Genomic DNA, 5774 nt, shown 5'->3' with positions numbered 1-5774 from the left:
TCTTGCAAGCTTTGTTCAAATGAATAGAATAAAGAAATGCGATCTACCTAATTGTAGCATCTGCCTCTCACAGTTTCTATTAAGAAAACACTCGATCCTTTCTTAATCTCTAAAAGGGCAGACAAATTACTTCACATTCCTGTTGTTAAGGTTGCTTGGGATCAAGGCAGAAGTGTATGTGTATTGTAGGAAATGTTTGACTGCTGCATTTGTTTAAAGGGTACTTTCTCACTTTACCAGTAATTACTTTCGGTGGCATTGAGTTGGTCCATAAGCTATTAATTACGTTGGATGTATGGAAGATGACAGCTCTGGGTAAGCACAGTAATTGGCTAGTAGACGGGACAAAGTAGCTGTTAAAAGAAGACATTTCTTAGTGCAATCGTCATCGCACAGCATAACCAAAGTTTCATTTCTTTGCTTTTCAAAGGAAGATATCTGGGTGAAAAACAGGTAGTGGCAATATGGAGATGAAGAATCCAACTTTGTAGGTTTTTGCATGATAAATGGCCCTGAACCTCTCTGGGATGCCCACTGCCTCCACATGCAAGCGGTGTTTGTAAAGCAGTTAATATATCTTGCAGATCAACCCTTCTGGTGCTTTGGACCTGCATTGTGAAGTGAATAATAGCAGCAGCTTGCTGGAGCAATGGTTCAATGCAAAGCATGTACTGAGAACAACCAAGTTGTGCTTGAGAGCAGCACTCTGATGTCGTCCATTTCCACAACTGAGTGGCCTTGAACAATGTTGTCTCAAGGATTTCTAACAAGAAAACTTTAAAAAAAACAACAACAACAACACCGGAAGTGACAATGCATTTAAGAGCATTAGGGAAGATGTGCTGGATCAGTCCGCCTTCCCATATCTATTCACCTTCAGAAGATTGTTGCATCATACCAGTAGAGACTGGTGGCTCTGATGTCAGTGGGGCAGTGGATCCACTCCAGGTTTTTCCCTGAACATTCAGCACCTTGGACAGCTCCTTGAAAGTTCAGACTAAAACCCAGAGCAGATTTGTTGCCCCGCTGACATCAAAGTCATCAGTCTCTCCTGCTTCACACCCAGACGAGATGAATGAACAATACGACAACTTCATATATGTCTTGGATCTTGAGTTAAAGACAACTACCCTTGAAAATTCCACTCGATAAACAAATGATGATGTTGCTCTCCTATGTGCAGCGAGTTTGAGAAAGATCAGTTTCCCTTGGAGGAGAAAAGGTAGGACTGGGTGTTCCTATAGCATTTGTGTAGCCTAGGGTTTGTGTAGACCTGGGTTCAGATTTCCCCATAGCCCAAGCTGACTTGGTAGAAGAGCCATAGATCAGTGGGGACAAACCCAGAAGGCTGAGAGGTAGAGCAACTGCTTTGCATGAAAAAACATCCTGGGTTCAATCCCTGATATCTCCAGCTAAGGCTGGGAAAGTTCCCTGGAGAGCCATTGCCAGTGAGTTGGAGCCAGCAGGACAAGTGGTCTGATTTAGGGCAAGGCAGCTCCCTATGTGACCTGCCATCACAAGAAGCTGCAGACAGCACTGGGTGATGCCCAGATGATGACTTATGCACTCCCTAATTTCACCACCAAACTCCCAAATTGAAAAGTGCCCCCTTTGAGTACTATTTCCTTATTACTGAAACTTTTATGCTCCCTCCTTCTAGTGTAGAAACACCATCCAGGGCAGCTTACATTTGGAATTTCCTTCCCTCCCAAATGCAGTTGGCACCATCCCAGCGAGATTTATTTCTTTGCCTAAGCGTTGGGGTCATTCCTTGGTTTCTGTGTGTCCCCTGCTGTGATGTTTAGTTCATCTTGCTGCTATTTTTTAGAATCTGTGTGATGTTTGGTTGTGTTTTTTTATTGCTGGCTATGTTTGTTTTTGACTGGCAATCAATTGTAAATCTGCCCAGGGATCACCCTGTACAATGATAAGCAGGGTAGAAATGTTTTAAATAAATAAATATACATTCCATAAAACACTATAAAGCAATTATTGAAAAAGAATCAGGGCCAGCCATTTAAAACCATAAAAATGTTGCCTCTCAGAATACAGAGCATTTTGTTAACTGGCACATCACAGGGCAGAAGATCCATAATCTGGGTAAAGCCACTGAAAAGACCACGTCTCTTGGTCACCAGCAGCTGTCCCTTTACCCCAGATGAGCAGGGCCGGCACCAAGCATGACTGGGTCTTTGTGCACCAGCCTGCCCTGGGCCTGTAGTGCTGTAGTCCAACCCCCTCATACAGGTGGTGTGGGACTAATAAGCCCACCTGCACATCCCTCCTACCTCTCCTATTCCTGTGAATGATGTGTGCACTCTGCATGCATGCCTGTCATCAACCAGGATGGCGGGGGGGGGGAAGCCCCATGAGGGACAGTGCCTGGGAACTCCCTCTCTGTGATCTGCGGCAGGGTCAGGAGCCGGTGCTGTCGCGGATCAAAGAATGGAAGTGCCACCCTTCCACCCTATGGAGGGGCTCTTCAGGGGCCCCTCTGGGCTGCAGGGGCCCTCAGCCAGGGCCCAACCTGGCTGCCCTCTGGTGCTAGCCCTGCAGATGAGAAACAGAGGAGGGCCGTTCTTCCTGATTTAGGGAGCGAGCAGGTTGGTACAAGAGGAGATGATCCCTCAAGTATCCTAGACTCAACCAATTTAGGGCAGGGGTGGGGAACCTCAGACCCAGAGGCCAAATATGGCCCTCCAGGCCTCTCTTTCTGGCCTTCAGAACTCTCCCTAGGCCACAGCCTCTCTGCTTAGGCCACACCCCTCACTCCCTCTGCTTCGCACCAGAGCGCTTTTGCTTGGCTGGAATGTGGCCTTGAGTTCTGCTTGTGCCTCTGGCTTGCCCGGATGGAGGAGAGAGAGGGGTGAGTGTGCAAGTCTGTGTAGAAACTCGCCTTCTGTACAAAGGTAAAAAAAGTACATTAGTTGCCCTGCCCACTTTTGTCTCTGACCTCACACTCCACTGACAAGCGGCCCTTGGAAGGTTACCCAGAAGGGGATGTGGCCCTGAGACTGAAAATTGGTCCCCCACTTCTGATGTAGAGTTTCAAAGGTAATCACCAGCAGTTTGAATTGTGCCAGAAGCCAACTGCTAACCATTGCAAACCTTCAGATTCAGAGGCAAGATACCAGTGGCTAACAACTATGTGAGAGAGCTGTTGTCTTCATGCTCAGCTTCGTGGAGTCTACTGTGTGAGACGTGATGTTGGAACTTAGTGCTGTGCTGAAAATTTGGCCCACCACTGCCCTGACCATTCTCCATCAATTAATCAGAAAAAAAACTGCATTCAAAAATTATCAAAGGGGAGAGGAAATTTCACAGAAATTCTGATAGATCTGACGTAGCATTTTTGATGCACTGATCTTACTTTCTGAAGTGGCTGAGGGGTGTTTGGGAGCATCCTTTCATTCTACAAACCATCTCTCCAGTGGTCTGCACTCTGCAGCCTCCCCGGGTGCCCACACTTCAGTTAAAGTCTAGGAGAAGCCATTTTCTTGTTTTCTCATAAAGGTTTCAATAAATTCATAGTCTACAAATTCATTGCTATGCAGTCTCCATGCCTGGAGAAAGTATATCTGCTGAAAGGCACCTGCTGGGGAGACCCCACAGGCGAGAGCCAGCCTGCTGGCAACATGCACGGCTTCCTAAGGGCACCCGGTTAGCCATTAAGGCAAGCAAGATGCTGGACTGAAATCCACCAGGTCTCTTCAGATGTTCTTACAAATTGGCAACTTAAATAGCCTCTCAGAAAGAAGAGGTTCTCCATGACAATAGGTAAAACACTTAGTAAAGGTAGCTTTGTGGTGATGATTACATTATTATTGAGACAGCTCCTCCCAGTTCCTGCTTGGGGGTGGGGGAAGAGAGATACATGCTTAAAGAAAATGGAAATGGACTGCCTTCAAGTTGATCCCGACTTATGGCGCCCCTATGAAGAGGGTGTTCATGGTAAGCGGTATTCAGAGGTGGTTTTACCATTTCCTTCCTCTGAGGCTGAGAGGCAGTGACTGGCCCAAGGTCACAGAGTGAGCTTCGTGGCTGTGTGGGGATTCGAACCCTGGTCTCCCAGGTCGTAGTCCAGCACCTTAACTGCTACACCACATTGGCTCTCACAGTATGTAGAAATGGCCGAAATAAACAAACAAACAAATAAATAAATAATAACAATAGCAATAACAATAACAATAGTGTTTTGTCCCTTGCTTGCCACCCTGTGCTCCTTCTGGGAAGAAAGCCAGGATAGAAATTTAATAAATAAATAAAAATTTCAAGTCTTGGCTGGATTTGCTAGTGATGCTTACAGGGATTTGTTATTGTCCCAGCTGGTGTTCAGCTACTGTAGAGGGATGGTCCTAATTCTCTATAGGTGGCACGAACTCTTCTTGCTCAAACCAAAAGTAAAAATCTCTAACCCCAGCCAGATGCTGGGCAGGGGAAATTTCAGAGATACTCATATAAATCTTAGAGACTAAGGTGTGAAGCAGTATGCATGGAAATGGAAATGGACTGCCTTCAAGTCAATTCTGACTTATGAACAGGGTTTTCATGGTAAGCGGTGTTCAGAGGGGGTTTCCCATTCCCTCCCTCTGAGGCTGAGAGGCAGTGACTGGCCCAAGGTCACCCAGTGAGCTTCATGGCTGTGTGGGGATTCGAACCCTGGCCTCCCAGGTCATAGTCCAGCACCTTAACCACTACACTACACTCGCTCTCTATGCTTGAAGAAAACGTGGTAAAATCCCATTGTCTTTGGTGCCTTACAGTGAGGGATGTCAGAGAATTCTGACAAAAATGGAAAGGGGGTGGAAATGGCCAATGTTTGCTTATGTGTTTGCATGTAGGGAATGGAAATCAATTCAAGGAATATGATTGGTATTCACTGCTGCTGTTGCTTTTCGTCCACAAACAATATGTAATTGATGACATCCTCCACTTTGCATTGTGTTTCCTTTGCACTGAAATGAGTGGAATGGAATAATGTAGCTTACACAATTTATGTAATTGATTATGGAAACTACCTAAAGTCATGTAATGTTGCCACAGTGGACGACTGATGTTTTTGGGGAAGACACAAGAACATGCGCCGAATACAGGACAGAATGGAAAACAATGCCGTCTTACATCCCTACTTCCAGCTAAGCCTGGACTCCCAACACAGGTACCATGCCGCCCCAGAGACTCCCTGGGCACTAAGGTCCTCTGGTTCTCCCAATTCTGATTTTTTTTTTTAAAAAAAATGAGGTTTTTTGGCTAGTTGTTTTGTTGGGGGGTGCCTGCTTCTTGGTCAGGTTTTATTAGGGCTTGGTGTGTGTGTGTGTGTTTGCCTGCTGTTTTGAGGGCGAGGGATCTTACTCCCCTTCATGATATGGTCACAGAAAGCAGTGTAAAGCATATGTATCCCTAGCCCCAAAAGGTTGGAGACCCCCCATAGATCTTTGCAAAATACTCCCCCAAATGCTTGGAGTTGTAAGGAAATAGTTGTTTCTGCAGAGTTAATGTGACAGGGGAAGTGGCTTGTTCTGTACCGTATAAGAACTTCCAAGGTTGCAGTAAGCACTTGCATACTTACCATTTCCCTTGTCTAATCGCTTAATTACCTTGGTCTCATTTGATCTCATTTTGAAGGTGACCAAATATAGCAACAGCAAGGCAGGAACTTTCGCTGCTTCATTTGAAGGTGGAGGATGAGTTTTTAGGCTAATTATGGGGACCAGCTTCTGTGTTGGTGCAGCTTAAGCATAAGGGACATAACTGGGCTGGGGTGGCAGGGGGCC

This window comes from Rhineura floridana, chromosome 14 (assembly GCF_030035675.1).
Source record: "Rhineura floridana isolate rRhiFlo1 chromosome 14, rRhiFlo1.hap2, whole genome shotgun sequence".
Lineage (NCBI taxonomy): Eukaryota > Metazoa > Chordata > Lepidosauria > Squamata > Rhineuridae > Rhineura > Rhineura floridana.
Note: the sequence above shows the minus strand (reverse complement) of the source record.